Here is a 17501-nt window from a genome sequence, read left to right as displayed (position 1 = left end):
GTGTGCAAAGCCTATTTTCAGTCGTTCAGAAGACAGCACTGTCGAGTTCTTGGTTTTTCAGGTTTTTCATAGTTTTTCAGTTATCTTTAGCGCGTTCTGCCGGCGCAAGTAACACTCCAGCGTTATCACTCTTGGCAGTCGCTCGTCGCGCCTTCGACAAGCGTGAGTACCGAGAGAAGGCATATGTCGCGGGGCCATAGAAAAGGTCACAAACTTGTGTAAGATTCAATACACGCCAAACTAACGGTCACCACGACCGGCTTGCTTTTTTCCTGCGTCACAACCCCAGGCGCGGCGAGCGTGCCTCAAAAGTATTCCAAAAGGTAACGAAATTAATTATAATAATTTGGGGAGTCAGAGAATTTGTCACGAACATGTTTGTCCCGGTAAGATTCAGTACACGCGAAACTAACTGCGGCACACGGCCGGGCTGCTTTACGCTAAGTGCGCCACAACGCCAGGCATGGCCACTGTACGTGAAAAGCACCCCAAAAGTAACTAAATTAGTTACAATAATGTTGTGGGTCCTAAAAAATGGCTGTGGCTTAGGTAAGGTTAAGCCCAGGATACGAAGCATACTAGCCTTTATTTTAGTTGTTGAACCACTGTTTAGCTTGGTGAACTGCTGTTGCTTGGCTATATTTGGTTCGGCTAGACGAAGAAACAACTCATGCGTTACTCTGCTTCGCCTTGGACGCGGTGAGCGTCGAGCAACGCAGCGTTCGGCGCGGCAACGAAATGTGCGCCTGAGCAAGCGACGCACGCCTGAGCCTTAGAAACAGCTCGTTTCTAAGGCAACACCGCATTCACTAGAGGCGCTTTTGTACCGCCTTGAAGCATCGTACTCGTGACTCAGTGGTAGCGTCTCCGTCTCACACTCCGGAGACCCTGGTTCGATTCCCACCCAGCCCATCTTGCAAGAGTTGAGCCAAAGCCACTTCTCCTCTGTCGTGACGTCACGGTGTCACGTGGTATTCAAGGCGACACCGCCGCGCCTGAGGAGCTGGGTTGAGCTCTCGTAATATGCTTCGCATAAAAGCTCCAAAGCTTGTCCCGGTCAGATTCAGTACACGCGAAAATGCGTCACGCGGCCGAGGTGCTTTTCGCTAACTGGGTCACAAAGCCGCGTGCAGGGAGCGCGCCCAAAAACTACCGTAATAAGTTATAATAATGTTGGGGCTCGTAGAAAGCGTCGCAAACATCTCCCAGTACGAGACATTAACTCAACTGGACGAGTTGGACAATCGTCCGCTTTCAGAAGTGAAAGCTTTAGGCCAATGCTCCGAAAGAACGTCCGCGTTGAAGGCCTTAAACGCGCTATTAAGGTTCTTGCGGTCCACGGGGCTTCACGACAGACTCTAAGAATGCCGCCCCCTACAGCTGTGTAGTGTACGCGCTTTGTTCATGCTTGCCTTCCTTTCTTTCTGTCTCCCCCTTCCACTCTGTTTCTCTTTTTATCCCCCTTAACCCTTCCCCCTGCGCAGGGTAGCCAACCGGAACTACCTCTGGTTAACCTCCCTGCCTTTCTCTGCATTATTTTCTCTCTCTCTCTCTTAACCATGCCAGGAAGGCCAAGCTGCTTTTCGCTAACTGCGTCACAAGTCTCGGTTCCTTGCCGTAAAAGCCAACATTGCTTGAAATGCGTCGTAGACTGCGAAACAAGATTTCTCACCTTGCCGTAGTCCGATAATGCAGTGGTGCCGTGTGGAAGTGCCGGGAGCCCAACAAACACGCTACACCCAAAGAGATGGGTCGCCAATCAGGCTTAGTTCACATACGCAACCGGCTTCGCTGGATTCGGTGGCGTGACTGACGCACGACGCATGCATCTGTCGCGCCTGGCATGCCGCTAGCTTGATGCCAGGTAACGCAAGAAAAGTAAGTCGTAAAGTGTAAGTTCATTTACAGGCAAAACGTTTTAGTTTTAGCGGGAAAGAATAAATAAATATAAGACGTTGACTGTAAGTTCATTTGACATTCTTTTTTTTTACGTTGCTCACGTCAACTAACGGATGGGATTAACACTTTTCCGTGATTTGCTTCCTGCTATCAGTTTTCGCCGAGCTTCTCCTTTTGCTGAATTTCTTTCTCTGTGCTTGCATGTAACCCCCGTAACCATACGTATGTTCGGTGACAACCTAAGAATAAAACGTGACATGTACGCTTTAGAACACAGTATGCGCCAGTTAATTAGGTTCGATTGCCTCCTTGACGTCAGGCGGTTTTTGCGCTTTTGAAACGAATATTTTTTGCGTACAGATCCGTCTTTGTGTCACGCAATTAAGAAAGGAACCCGAACGTCTTGGCTCTGGCTTCAGCAGCGCTCTTTCTATTCCCCTTTCCCCCACCCCCAGTGTAGGGTAGCAGACCGGATGCTGTTCTGGTTGACCTCCATGCCTTTCCTATCCTTGTTTTCTCTCTCTCTCTCTCAGCAGCGCTTATGGCCGCAGCGGAATAAAGAACGCTGACTTGGCTCCGTCAGAGCCGACTGAGCACAGCGCGACGTTGCGCATACTCTTCGCTTCGTCGCTTTTGCAGACAAACGCACTGCGCTTCATTGTAGACCTTCTCACTCTCCGCGCTCAAAGACAGCGCATGCGCGTCGATACCGTCACAGCACGACGACGCCAACGAAGACGGCTCAACCAGTGCGTCTGGCGTCCATGTAATTAATCACTGTCGCAATAAAATGCACATGCACGAGGCAGCATGCCCACATAAATCGCAAGAACACACGTACTACGTGCTGTTAAGAATGGCGAGCTGCAATGCAGGATTGCCACCCAATTACGACTGGGGAACAAGACGCGCATTCCCCCCTCTCTGTCGCTTCAGCTAGGATGCATTCGATGAAGCGGGCTCTGTGCTGAAAACCGCCGCCATCCTCTAGCCCCGTCGCCGTTGTGACGGAATGAGTTCGGTGGACGAACTATTGTGCCCGAACTCCCCAGCGCGGACCTGATCTGCTACGCATGCGTGAGCTGCCGTGGGAAAGCCGTTTTTTGTTGCTTCCCACGCTCCGACCGGGACGCAAGACAACGAGCTACCCAAAATGGCTCCGAGCTTCCCGGAACGCCTCCCCTCTGACGTCGGCTCCGGACATCGGAATGTGTGTGCCTTTGCGTGCGTAAACTGTTCTGCGGGGCGGCGGCGAATTTGCGATGAAACACGAAAAGTTCGCCGCCTTGTATCGCCGGCGGACCGAGTGTTTAAAAACTACTGTGGTGCGAGTGCTCGACACACTTCTCTTGAGCAGTCATGTTGGACTGACACTCTCTCTGAAGCAGTCATGTTAGACTGATTTAAATAATGTAAATAAACCCATATTCCTCGTTCTCGATGAGAAGCAGTTCTTCCCTTCATCAACGTCCTCAGCATGGATAAGTTGGACGTCGGCATGGGCCAGCTACCTTCTAATTCATGCCGGACTCCAATCTTGACAACGGATCACGAGCGATGGGATTGAGCCCTCAATTCTGACAGTGTATACAGTCAGTCAATGCGCTTCGTGACCGAGCGATGAGAACGAGGCCGGTCGAGAAAAAAAAACGAGCCGCAAACAGACATCGTCAACCGGCAGGAAACATGGTGACCACTGCCGAGAGAACTGTGTTTTCCCCGAAGTCGAGCGATTTCTCCGAGAGAAACGACGACAGCGAGAGTACAGGCGCCCTATACAAGTGGCTCCAGACAATATCGAAAGGCTCCCGGAGCAATAAAAAATTCTCGCGAAGCGGCCACGCAGGAAGTGTGCGTATCAAATAAGCCGGCGAAGTCTGAGGCCGGAGAAACCAGCATGAACGGCCCTCCAACTGCGCCTAGCAACGACGCACTACGACTGAGCATCTTACGGCGCGATAACGTCACACGATTTCATTCGGATTTTATGCGAATCTCTTTACACCAAATGTACGCAACCGCCAAAGAACAGGAGGCCGAGGGCCCACGACAGCCTAATCGTACAGCCTGATCGTACAGCCTAATCGTACGCCGTCATCTTTTATGGTAGGTCCGTTTTGTATCGTTGCAAAGTGGATGTAATTGCCTACCATGGCAAGTTTTTTCTTTATCTAACCGAGTGATGAGCAGCGATGGGCGCGCAGAAGAAGGTGTGTGTCTTCACTATGAGAGGGTGTTCGCAGTGCAGAGTGGAAATAATGATGTTTGCACCTGCGTTTCCTAGTGGTCCGAGCGGCACTGACGTCATGTCAGCGTCACCGAGGAACGCCTGATTGAGGCGATTAGCGTCGGCCAGTTCCGACTTCTTCAGTTGGACCGCTTCCCTTTGCTTCGACTGCTGCGACTTCTTCGGTTGGTCCGCTTCCCTGTGCTTCGACTGCAGTGATTCCTCGATGATCGCGGTAGCGTGCAACGAGGCACTGAAAAGGTTCCCATAACGGATGCTCACAGAGTTGGTGGAGCCTGTCGTCTTCTTGCCTAAACAGCTCGACAGAGTCATGCAGCCCAGAAGGGTATGCAATGGCAGGAACTGCTATATTAAAGGAGTTGAGCACTAAACTGCCACTAAGCTGAATGGCAGAAATCATGTCTGACTTTTTTTAAAGATCAATTCGAGAGGCACATTTCTAATGACTTTTTCGTACGGCTGTAGTTCCAATTGAGCAGTAACTATCGATAACGTAGGATGAAATGAATATACATCATTGATTGCTCCGCGATCCTTCTCCTTTACTTGCCCATACTACACTCTAAGAAAAAAGAGAGTAAAAAGTGAGTCACAGCAACTTGACTCTCTTTTTTCTTCCGAAGACCCACTTTTGCGCGAGTAGAGTCAAAAAGAAGAGTCAACATTCCCGCATGGGTCGTTTGACTCTCAATAGCACGCTAAGAGTCATGGAAGATCGCCATTCCTCTGATATTCGAGATGAGTCTGGCGAGAGAAAGATTTAATGCAGGAGAAGAAATACCAGATAAACTCTTCTGTTTTAATATATAATAATAATAATATTTGGGGTTTTACGTGCCAAAACCACTTTCTGATTATGAGGCACGCCGTAGTGGAGGACTCCGGAAATTTTGACCACCTGGGATTCTTTAACGTGCACCTAAATCTAAGTACACGGGTGTTTTCGCATTTCGCCCCCATCGAAATGCGGCCGCCGTGGCCGGGATTCGATCCCGCGACCTCGTGCTCAGCAGCCCAACACCATAGCCACTGAGCAACCACGGCGGGTTCTTCTGTTTTAGGCAGGCCCTCGGGTTCCTGTCCTGGTTGTAATGCCGCCGTGTATCATTCTTTCATCCTTGTCATGTTCTGCAATTACTTCGAACTCTATATATTGATTTTTCTTGACCATGTTTGTTGATACCTCACACGCTTAAGCCATAGCTGGATTCCTATGATAAGGAAGACTTGGATTTGTCACACTGGTTCTGACCATAAGTAAATCTAAAAAAAAGTATTGGCTACTAAAGAGAGCACAGCAAAGAGATAAGTTCAGTAGGTGCCGTCAACAGTGTCGATTGTAAATGTAATCCCGCGACTTAAACTAAATTTCGAAGGTTTAGGCGCACGGTAATGGAAAGCTGCAGATTTATTTTCAGCAGCTCGGGTTATTTAACGTGTACGGAATGCACGGTATACGCGCGTTTTCGCATTCTGCCCCCGTTGGAATGCGACTGCCGCGGTTGTGATTGGACCCGTCACCTCGAGCTCAGCAGCGCAACACCAAAGCCACTGGGCTACTGTGCGTTGCGTTCCGCGGCCACAAACAAATATTAACGTACGCAACACTGCTTTGGAACCCCCTAGAAATATAAAAACAAAAATACGGCAGTTTCGCCCCAATGCTGCCTGAACCACTGCACGAACTACTGCTGGAACCAATGTTCGTTGTTTCATCGGCTGAATAAACTGCAGTAAACATTCGCTTACTCCTTAAATTAGGAAGCACTGGGTCATGCGCGTACGTGCATACAACAGATCTCACTCAATGACGGCGAACACTCGCTGTCACAGCGTTGGCTTGACGAAGGGCGCGAACAGAGCGGACAGAACGCTTCTGCTGCCTCTTCCGTCAAAGCGTCTCCGCAAAATTGCGTTATCTGAGCGCCCCCCCCCCCTCCCCCCCAGCTTTGCGTCCATCGGAAATTATCACCAAGACAGAGCGAGGGTGGCGCAAGACCGGGCTAGAGCAACGGCTAGAGGAGGAGAAGCGCGCTAAACTAGCGCATCCCGCATCCCTCTCCCGGCTTGCGCGCGTTTTATCACGTGACCTCCTATAGATACTTGGGGCGCCCATCGAGCCCGGCTCAGCCTCGAACACTTCCTTTAACGCGCACAGCCAACGGCGCGGGATAGGATCTTATCGCACTTGACTTTATACGAAAGCTCACGGTAACACCGACAGATATATTTTGACGGTTGTGTCCATATAATTGCTATCGCAAAATTCGCAATAAATAGAAATTTTTACCAAGGACCAACCACACTGCTTCTCCATGTCGTGAGAGAGCGGTGAACGATAGTTCTAGAAAATGTGCTGCTAAATCTCCGCCAAATGACTACGCTCGCATTTGGTGATCGCGGCACACAGTCGCAAGAACTTGTGGAGGAAATGCCGGAGTTCTGGCAGCTTCAGGTGCACTAGATCATTCAGCAACATGGGCGGCTTTGTAGTTCTACCTCACATCAGAGCAAACTGCACTAGACGGAAATCAAGGGCAGCCGCACCGTTATATCTAAGGAAATTAAGGACAATTACGCCGCGTCTTCACACTTCGAGCATGCTCCGACAGCCCACCGATAGATATTTCAAACGCAACCACGCTCGGACGAGCAAATTTTGCTTCTGCCAAGTGAACGTAGCGGGTATTTCAACACGCGTATTAAATTCATGGCTGTTTCATTCGTGAACATTACTTAAGTGACGTAAAATTATCAGTGAGCAAAACAGTTTTTATTTCAACGCGAGTAAACAAAACCGAAACTAGCGCAACTGTTCTGCTCAGTTGTGCAGCTACAAAATGATCCAAAGCCGAAGCCGTCAATAGCATGACGCCATTTTAAAGTTGCGCTGCATCACGCACGAGTATACATTGTCGTTGAGTGGTTCTGAAATCGCTGCGCTAGGGACGACTGCAACCAAGCGTTGCGACAAGTTACGGTGGGAGCTTCTGTCCGTGCTGTGTGATTGCGACGAGGGGACCGCCGCCAGCAGCAGCGTTTCGCCGATTTCGTCTTTGCCGACATCGAGCAAGTGCGCTCGCCGGAAGCGTCCGAAGTGCTGCGGTTTGCACTGCATCTTTCATTGTGATATGGGAGATCGCAACGGACAGAGACGACCAGATGCATACGAACCACTACCAGCGGGGACCTGTGACCTGTGCCATATTTCTCTTAACGTCTCAGGTAAGCATATCAGCTTTTGTTCCGAGTTTACAAACGGCGCGGACTCGGTCCTTCCGGTATGGCTACATTTTGCGCCACGTTTCTCTTGGCAGTTCACAGACGTTTCTTGGGCATGCGTGCGCGTATGTATGCGAAAATACTACTGGCAGACGGAAGCCTCAGGAGAGCATCTGAAATTATTGCAAAGCTGTACTGCCAGGAGAAACACCGTTCTTAACGACTCCGGTGACGAGTGGCCTGTCGCATCGAAAGATCCGTAGAATATCAAGTACTGTCCTGCGTAACTTGAAGTGTAGATACAATACTAGTACCAGTGTAACTTTCGCTGGCGAAGACAGGTAGTCGAAAAGACAGCTTGTGTATTCTGAAGATTTACTAGCGCTTTAGGTATATTACCGCGAATAATAAAAGCGCTACAACGCTGTATGGCAGTGTCAGGCGATGTGGCAGCACAGATATCTTAAGAGCGGTAAAGCGGCTGCATGCACAAGCGAACAGACACAGCGCTTTAAAAGCGCTGAAAGAGAACAAATTTTATGTGCATTTGGCTGTAAGTAGAAAACACAAAACACGTTAGCTGACAATCTAAGCCGATGTATAATGTTATTATTTTTTATGTAATCTTTATTTTCATGGTGGTAAATATTTAAAAGCATGAATTTGCTGCAACCTTTATATAGTAAATCCTACTAGGCGCACAAAACCTGGCTGTGTTATGCACAGAATTTGTGGTATTCCTACTGGATTTTCTATTTTGAGTCCGGTATTTTATGAAAACGAGGGTCTTTTTATTTGTAGTCTTATGTTAGTGCAGATATTTGGCAAGCAGAAATGAATCGATTCCAAGGTGGTACCTCTTGGTGAGCTACATATAAACCCAAGTTTCTCCTGTCTTGGCTATTGTAATGTGCATATAACAATTTTAAGTATATACTGCTGTAGTTGGCTTAGTCGCTGTCGCGTATTTTGTAAAAGTAGAAGGCTATGATTATTTTACTGTTTTCATGCAGAAATACCTTTCTTTGTTGTACCAAGAAACGCTCACAGCATTAAATGAAATGAAGTGTGATGTATTATTCTGCTAATTTAATAAAGGAAATTTCGTCTGCACTGCATCAGAGATTAGTTTACTTTCTTTTACTAAACAATGCGTTATCTCCTCTGCTACGGCTGTTCTGTGTATTTTTGTAATTTTGAAATGTACTTTATTTTAGGTATTCAAGAAATGCCAACATCCAGAAGAAGACGCCATCTTATCCAGCACGTTATTGGTGAGACAGATCGTAGCAGGGACTTTCGCATATCTCATTAGCATAAGATGCTATTTGTTGTAATTTTTGTGTCCACTTTCCTGGCCTTTATTCATTTCAGCATTATTGTGCAAAGGGTAATACTTTTACATCGAGATAGAGTAATTGTCCAAAGGAGAGACATAGCTGGAGGAGACGGCACACATGAGCCTCCTTTGTCCGTATCTCTATGTTGCGCCGTTACTCTGTCATTGTCTACCAACAAGCCCAAGTTCTTCATCAGCTACATTTACAATTTCATTGATACAACATTGAAAGTACAGAGGTACACAGGAAGTCAGAGACTTGAAATGATGAAGAGCCGTAGAACAAGGAGCATCGCTGGAGCCAATGTTTCGACAAAGAGAAGGAGATAAGTTTTCTTGTCAAAACATTAGCTCCAGTAAAATTTCTTGTTCTATCACTATTTATGATTAAAAGACAGCATTATTGCTCTTGCTGAAGTATTATGCATTATGGAATAAAAATTGGCAGGGTTAAATGTCAGGAATGTGATATTTCTTGTGTATTTTAATGCTACAGCGAAAGCCAGAAAAACAAGATGTAGAGAACCACGCTGTTACTTGTCACTACCCAGTTTGGCCAGCTTCATCAGAGCGTGCACTTTGTTGCATTATCGACCACTGGAATTCATTAATTGAATTGCTTCGTGATTACTTATATTTAGAGATGCTGAACTTGTTTTAATGCAGCTTAACATAGTGTGTGTAAAAAATATACAATGACATTTTAAGAGGCTTGCAGTTGACTAGCAGATCACTTGATGGTATGAGCTCAGGTTTCCACTGAGCTTCCGTGCACAAATCGGATGCACATTCTCTTTTTTTCATTGCTTGGATTTTCATAAGCATAAGTACCATTTCTTCTTTGTCAATGTTCTAGTTGTGTTGTGGGACCTAACTGTTTACATTTATTTGTATTGGTATCCATGTTCCACAGACTGCTTAATTTTTCTTGTAAATTGTGACATGGTAGGACTAAGAGCATTTGTGCAAATTTGCTGCAGGTACACTCTGGTGGCTCCCGCCCCTGCATCCTACCACCACTGTGTCCTGACTACGTCCACTAGGGAGTTTGAAGCCTTTGGCGGCTCCTGCCGCTGCGTCCTGCCACCACCATGTCCTGACTACGTCCACTAGGGAGTTGGCAGCCTTCGTGATGATGCCAAGCAGGCTGGAAGCCGACAGAAAGATTAATGTAAGTACATGTGATTAAGTGGCAACTTTTTGAGTGAAGTGGCTTGTAGCCACTCAGCAATGAAAGAGTTAACTTCAAAGCAGTTTAGACTCCCTGCTATCGGTGCAGGAATGCTCAAGTCCATGCAGTTTGCCTTAGCCGCCAAAAGGCTCTGTGGATTAGACGAAACGCGCTGCAAATTTTGAAACCAGTAGGAGACCACTTGTACATTTTTTTTCTTGCTTAACAAAAAACTGCTTTGATAAAGCTTTAGCAATCTAAAAAGAATACGGTGTACACTCATACATGGTATTGGGCATAAATTTACTAGGACTGCCTCAATAGTAAGTATGCCGATAAACACACCAAAACTGACTTTTTTTTGCTAGTTCATCCGCATCTCTGTGCACTGCTGTATAATTTATGTTCCTGAAACCAGTTTTTGCATGCAGCACAACTCCTAAATATGTGGATTACATAAATTTGCAGCTTTTGCTGTAAGCCAGATTCATGAAAATAATGTTAATTGGCCATTTTGTCCATGTTTAATGACCCATAATAAACTGAGCAGTGGCTAATAAGCAGTTCAATTTTTGGTGTAAGGCCTCTTTTTATAGTCCCGAAAAATTTGGCCCCTTTAATGAAGGAACCAATTTTTCTGCTATGCCTTTTATGATGCATAGATTGGTGCATTACACAAAATCTCACTTAGTGCTTGCGCCAGTAAAAAAACTTTTTAAGTTAAGTATTTTTTGAAATTAACATTTGCGCTATATTGAAGGGCCTCCAGTTCTTCAAAAAAAATTTCAAGTGGTCGTGTGCCAGGTCGGTACAGCTCGCATGGAATTGCCTACTTACACAAATAGGGAGGGCCATGCCCTCCGTGGTTGCTCAGTGGCTATGGTGTTGGGCTGCTGAGCACGAGGTCGCAGGATTGAACCCCGGCCACGGCGGCCGCATTTCGAGAGGGGCGACATGCGAAAACACCCGTGTACTTAGATTTAGGTGCACATTAAAGAACCCCAGGTGGTCGAACTTTCCGAAGTCCTCCACTACGGCGTGCCTCATGATAAGAAAGTGGTTTTAGCAAGTAAAACCCCATAATTTAAATTTTTTTAGGGAGGGCCAAGTACACTTGACTTTATGTTAAGATACTATTATTCATCTACAAAAGACAAAATGAAACATTCCATCCTATAAACAGCTCTTAACACTCATTTACACTTTTGCACATCTTTATACCTGAAGTCTGGTGGCTTGTGTCTGTTTTCATTATCTGCTATGTGCCCATGGTAAACTTCAGGTTTGCCCTATGGTGAAGAATATTGTGGTGCTTATAGATATCGATCTGTGTTTTTCAGGTTGCCTCGAAATTTTACCAAAGCCGTACCACACACGGGCCAGGCCTCTTGCAAACGGCGTATAACCAGGCTCAACACATGAGTGTCGAGTGAGTCCGGAGATCAAGGCAACCTGCTGTGCGACCAGCGTGCAACCTTTGGTGACCTCTCTACATGTTCCGCCTATTTCACAGCTGCACCTCAGCTGCAACTTATCCAAACAGCATCACCAACTGTGGTCACTCATCAAACCATGGATGAATGTTAGGGTGGAGTGATTTGAAGAGACATTCTATTTGTCTCTTCAAATTCTTAGCAAATACTTGTGTTATTATAATTAATATGTGTCTTTAGTGCCTAGTTTTTAATGGTTCCTTTCTATTAGAATTCTCACCATCGATTCCTGCTATTACTATAATGTATGTCTTTATGCCCAGTTTTTCGTAGTTCTTTTGTACTTGTGTATGTAATTGATAGATTCATACTTGTTATACAGAAGGCTAAAATGCAAACTTACAGCGTTTTTTTCTTTCTTTTGATTATCTACAGCACTGCAAAGTGTTCAAGAAATGTAACCTAACGTGAGCTCTTGTGCAGGAAAAATTTAAGAGCAATATAGAGTACTTATTTCAAACACCCATTATTCTTGGAAAAGTCAAGAATATAGGAGCACAAAAAAGAAAATATTAAACTAGAGAAACATAAGTTCCCCTCATAAGTCTGATAATAATGTGACTTCCTTTCACTGCAAAGATACCAGTAATATACTCGCACACAAGGTTTCAAACAAGAAAGCTATGATGCCCTTTGCATTTCTCGGTGCCCATTTGTCACACTGACGAATGTCAAAGGCATCGTAGGTTATATGCACACATTGGTTGTGTTACACTTTTGAGTATTTCATTTCTCAAACACAAAGGTTTACAGCAGTGCTTTAAATAGCAAGTGCATTTCCTAATTTATTAGTGCAAGAGTAACAGTACAGATCATGTAAAAATTATTTTACAGTCCATGGATGCACGCTTCTGATGACATAGCAGTGACGTGGTCGTGGGATGAATGTCTTTATTTCAGATTTAAATATTGGCTTCCAGGTCTGGGTTAGTCTCCTACTCTGAGTAGTCTAGGTCAAAGTCCATTTACTAGAGAAAGTGAATTAAACTAGAAATTATAAACATCAAAAGATCTTGTTTAGGACACTAATGAGACAATCAGCAAGGTTCTTTGGTTATTCATTTCCAAATTTGTGAGGATATATGTTATGACTGGTTTCAATATTGTGAGTACAAATATTTGTTTATTGTCACACTAGAGTGGGCTGCCCCATTTGTATACAACCCCTTTACAGGCTAAAAATTCCGTGTGTTACCCAATTTACTCGCATAATGATCACACTTTTTTGCAAAAAAAATTGACTCAAATTCAGGGGTGCGGTCATTACACTGGTTAATTTTCCCGCAAAAAGAAAAAAAAATATATTATCTGGCATTTACTACGGGATGACAACAGGTCAACAAATAGGCGGCTGCTGCTGTATGTAGTGCAGGACACGAAAAAAAATTGTGGCCGGCAGTGCAAGCCGAACGCGCCGAATGCATTTTTCTTCTCGTGAGTACATTACAGTGCATTCAAACAGTTTCTTCCATATTAGTAATGAATAATATTTGCAAGTTTGCGGCAATAACATAGCCATGCCCACTTTGAGGGGACAGAAACAGATGGGCGCACTTAGCTGCCAGTGACATAGGAACACATGCTGCGGAAACTGCGGCATTTGTCTTCACCACTATCCTAACGTGGCACGTTTCCGCTAAGGGTGGGTGAATATCTTAGCTGCGTTACAAACGTCGGCGAATGAATAGGGTACACTTCTAACGTATCAGTGTAAACGTGGCTGCTATCATTGCCGCTCGCGATTTGTTGCGTGCCCACAAGTGCAGATGAGAAGAATCGAAAGACGCCTTTTTTTGTTGTTTTTATTGACCACAACCATTATAAAGCCTACACATAATAAAGGAAAGTTTGGTTGTAGCTTTTTTTTGTCGTAGAAGTGCGGAAAGTGATGAAAGCAATGAAATGGGGCATCTGCTTAAGAAAGTTTTTTGCGTGCAGACTGCTTGGTTTGTCTTGAAGAGTCGTTCGCATAGCAGTCGACAGATGGTAAGCGCGATCATTATTAGCTAGATTTGGCACGTGACACATCGCTGCAGCAAGTTCGGGGTGAAATCATTACGTGGGAAATAAAAAAAATCGAATTAAAACGACAAAATTTAGGGGTGCGATCATTACGCGAGTGCAATCATTATGCGAGTAAATACGGTAATAGGCTGTTTTTGGTTTTGTGCACTCTATGTTAAGGGATGCAAATGGTGACATACAACAGAATGCAAAAATGACTAATGAATTCAAGCAGGGCATGGGGCTTTTTAGGCAGATGCGTGCGTGTGCTATTTATAAAGCTCCCCATGGTATGCCTGAAGGCATTTTCTAACACTTTGGTAGAATACACTGACACCCACTTATTAACTCCTCGAAACAACTTTTTTATATATTTGTACTAGAGATTTGAATATACTGTCATTCATAAAGTGTTTTATTAGATTTGAATTGTCATTTATTTTTGTGTAGCTGCTGTTTTTTAGTTATGTCCTACACAGTGGCAAAATATTTTGGGGGGCACTTTCCTGTGTATAAAGTTTTCAGAAATAGCTTCATGCTGTATCTTATTTAGCTATTCGTATACTGCAAAGTGGTGATACCTATCCAAACGGCTTGTACAATTACTGGAACTATGCAAGAATATATTAGGCCACATTAAATAATTTTACAGATTGCAATTTCAATTAGATATGAGCATTCTGCATATCTTGAAGAGTACGTATGCCAAATTTCGTTAGTATAGGACAACTATAAGTGCATAAGGTTATTCTCATGCTATTGTGAGAAAATGTTTTTGAAGTATATTCAATAGCTTTTTTTCACAATAGCATGAGAAGTATGCAAGATTAGTAGGCAGGCCTCTCTGCCTGCCTACTAATCTTGCATACTTCTAGTAACTTTACATGCTGTTTGAATAGATATCGGTACTTTGTAGTCTACGAAGAGCTGAGGTAGCTACAGCACACTGCTTTTTGTGAAAATTTAGTACACAAGAAAGTGCCCGCAAAGATCAGTGTATTTTCCCATTGTGTGGGACATAACTCAAGAAGCAGCTAAAGAAATACTAATGACATATATGAAATCTGCATGAAGAACTCTACAATTTGCTCTCTTTCAAAGCCTCTAGTACGAATAATAAGACTGTTTCGAGTAATATTCAATCAGCAAAACATGCCCCTTGCTATAGTGACCTACAACATAGAAACGCAGATTGAATGCAAGTCTTTTTGTTAAAGCGACTCTGGGCTGTCTTCCCAAGGGCTTCTGTTAAACACTGAAATTTCCTGCATTTACCAGAAGTGCAATACTAAAATGTTTGTGGATTTGCAATTGGTATTGGCAAACTAACAGAAAAAAAGACAGTTCTGTGAAATGAGGAATTGACTATAACTTTGTTCGACATTTACATTTTGACTCCATATCTTTGTTTTGTGCTTTGTACTGAGTGTTTCAGCAGTGACTGCCGCTAAAAATTGAACATATCTGCTTCATGACAATGCGACAATTTTCGCTAACAGAAATTTATAGCAGTGGCAGGCATTATAATTACAGTACTCAATAACGTCTAGTTTGTAAGAACTCAGACTAGCACCAGTTCCGAGATACACAACCCAAAAAGACATGATCAGATAGGTTTATCTTCCACACAGAATTGTCCCATAAGGCTTACAAAATGTTTTGTGGCTAAGTAATATCTGCAACAGCAAAGCATGTTCCACCAAGTATGGCGATAAATATTTCAGAGCTGTCAGTCTGAGGACTCCTACAAACTAACAATACCTTCAGCACTGACTAGCCTCAATAATAGGATGTCAGCCATTTTGCTGAAATTAATAAAACTTCAATTATTGTGATATTGTTTACGAAAAAATTTGCAATTGTAATGCAGTTCTAGTATCTGTCACTTGTAAATATTTTCCAATTAGTTTTTCAGACTACAATTTTTGGTAATAGAGGTATTCATTGCAGAAAGATCTAGTACATGGCACTTAATAATAAAGGTACTGGTCATTGTAGACTTTCTGTTGCACAGCTGTTTCTTGAAATCTGAAAGGATGTACCCGCCTCCTTATGTTAGCTAGAAACGGAAATCTGTCAGTATGTTTTGTTTAAAATACAGCTGATCAACCCGATAGTTAGGCTGCTTGCCAAATATAAATCATAACAATAATAGTGAAGGACCATAATAACAAAGTGATGCTGACTCATAACTATGCCCAGCTACATCCACGCAGCTGTGCCATACAATGTGCATGTGTTCAGAAGAGCCAAATGCCCCAGAGAGAAAGCAACAGTAACTCATTGTTTGTCATCTTGTTCAAGCAGATTATGCGCAGCTGTAATTTATGCTCAGTAAATACATAAATCAGTCATGTCAGGTGTCTTACTTTGGGTTGCAAGTTCGAAGTTCTTGTAATCTTGCTTGTTTTTATTTTGTTTCCTTTGTGAGCATGAGTGACTTGGTTGCCTTCGCACATATTCTCAAAACTGTTTCATCACTGGGAATCAGGAAATTTAATTTACATATGAAATTCCCAGTTACTAATTTGGTAGGCTTTGAGCTTAATTCTCTTAACTTTTATATGTTTAGCTACCAAGTAGTCTTATCGTGCATTGAAACATATCCATGCAATGCAGAGAGGGCACCCAAATTATAAATATCTGTTCTTGCTTTCTACCCTGCTCTGGTGTTTTCAAAACCTAGCATTGGTGCAATGGCCTGTCTGCAGAAAAGTAGTAAAGTGGCTAAATTTAAAGGTCAACAACATAATTAAGATACAAAGCAAAAATATAAGTTCGCAATTGTCCCCCATAACGAGAGTTCTGCTTAGAATTTAAAAAAAAATTGACATCCTGCTGTGGGGTGAGAATTGCTCTGGGTGCCAAGGGGACTACGTAGCACCTGTACTAGTGTATACAAAGCAAAAAAAAAGGTCACTCCAGATTGGAACGGCAGTGGAAAGTCAAGCACAGATGCTTTATTTCATGCACCATTAATGTGGCTTATCATCTGCTCCTGTTGTATGGGAATGCATACGTTGGGAAGACAATCCTTCGCACCATTGTTACCTTAGCGGGACACCAGAGAAAGGTAGAAATCGAGAACAGGTATTCACACTTGGTTGCCCACAGTGTGTTATTTGGATGTGTTTCACTCTACAAAAGACTACTGTGGTAGGTAATCATAATGACAAAGACAAAACAAATAAAAGAGGTATGTGTCAGTCATCCGTCCGTGACTTCCAGTGTTTATAGAAACACTTCTTTGTGTATATGTGCCAAGCCGTAGGGAGGCTTTACGTAACTCAGTCATGCTTGCTAAGCTAAAGATTGGAATAAGGAAAATCACAAGAACATTGTATGAGTGATTTATAGATGTGGCACCTAAAGTAACTTATTCATGTATGTCCTGAGGATAGATTACAGCCAGTGCATAATGTGCTCTTACAGGATGACTTGTGATGAGTAAAAGAAGCCTTCCTCACATCTTCCTCTTTGTTTCTTTTGGATCTTTGTGCACTATGAGTATTGTTACAGCTGCGTGCATGCAGCTGGGTATAGTTTGTTTATGTGTTCTGCTTCCTCTCTTGTCCTCATCATTCATGCGCTATCTTTGCCGTAACAAAATACAGCTGCCTGTGCTACTTATTTTGTCAACGTGTTTGCATTATGGAAAGTTTTGTATTAGCGGTTATTTCGACCTGTGAAATTGTCTGTGTCAGCTATTTTACTTAGTCTTGCAAAAGTATGTTTCTCAACATAAATAAATGATCAGTATAAGTGTTGCTGTATTTATTTTTGTAATTTTGTCAGTTATGAGATTTTTATACACTGTTGCATGTTGTATGACAGAATAAAATTGATGCACAACTTTTTAATGTGTTTTTCAGATCAATTTTCATCTCACGCTAACATGCACAAATTGTGTGGCAAAAAGTGCCAACAAGAGTACCATAAGGTAAGACAGCTGTTTTTACTATTAGACTGGATTATCAATTGCCAACCAGTTGTTTTCAGCAAGCATAGCATAATGCATAGGTAATGTAATTTAAGTTGGAATATTGTTTTTATTGCACTTCCTTATATGGGTCTCCTTTATACATAAGTGCAGCCTCTCTTATTTGTTATGTGTAGCTTACTTGC

General features: G+C 43.5%; 1 protein-coding gene and 2 long non-coding RNA genes across 5 annotated transcripts in view; 2 read left to right on the top strand and 1 right to left on the bottom strand.

Moving 5' to 3' along the window:
* Window positions 1-17501, top strand: part of bma (SCY1-like protein bma) — a 550265-nt gene that overhangs the window by 58685 nt on the left and 474079 nt on the right. The gene's annotated exons all lie outside the window — the stretch shown is intronic.
* The window catches only part of LOC139060912 (uncharacterized), a 65363-nt gene that overhangs the window by 6752 nt on the left and 41110 nt on the right, over window positions 1-17501 (bottom strand). The window contains exon 3 of one of the 2 annotated variants that reach the window (XR_011515092.1): window positions 4225-4379. The exons of the other annotated variant lie outside the window; for it this stretch is intronic. This is a non-coding gene — a long non-coding RNA (uncharacterized lncRNA). Of the gene's footprint in view, window positions 1-4224; window positions 4380-17501 lie in introns of those variants that run through there. 2 annotated transcript variants of the gene reach the window in all.
* Window positions 6996-17236, top strand: LOC139060906 (uncharacterized). 2 transcript variants are annotated; one of them, XR_011515087.1, is made up of 5 exons: window positions 6996-7372; window positions 8587-8643; window positions 9689-9879; window positions 11220-14120; window positions 14192-17236. It is a non-coding gene; the product is annotated as an uncharacterized lncRNA (long non-coding RNA). The 2 variants fall into 2 exon arrangements; XR_011515086.1 differs by having other exon boundaries at window positions 6997-7372; window positions 11220-17236.

This window comes from Dermacentor albipictus, chromosome 6 (assembly GCF_038994185.2).
Source record: "Dermacentor albipictus isolate Rhodes 1998 colony chromosome 6, USDA_Dalb.pri_finalv2, whole genome shotgun sequence".
Lineage (NCBI taxonomy): Eukaryota > Metazoa > Arthropoda > Arachnida > Ixodida > Ixodidae > Dermacentor > Dermacentor albipictus.
This window is presented reverse-complemented; position numbering and strand designations above follow the sequence as displayed.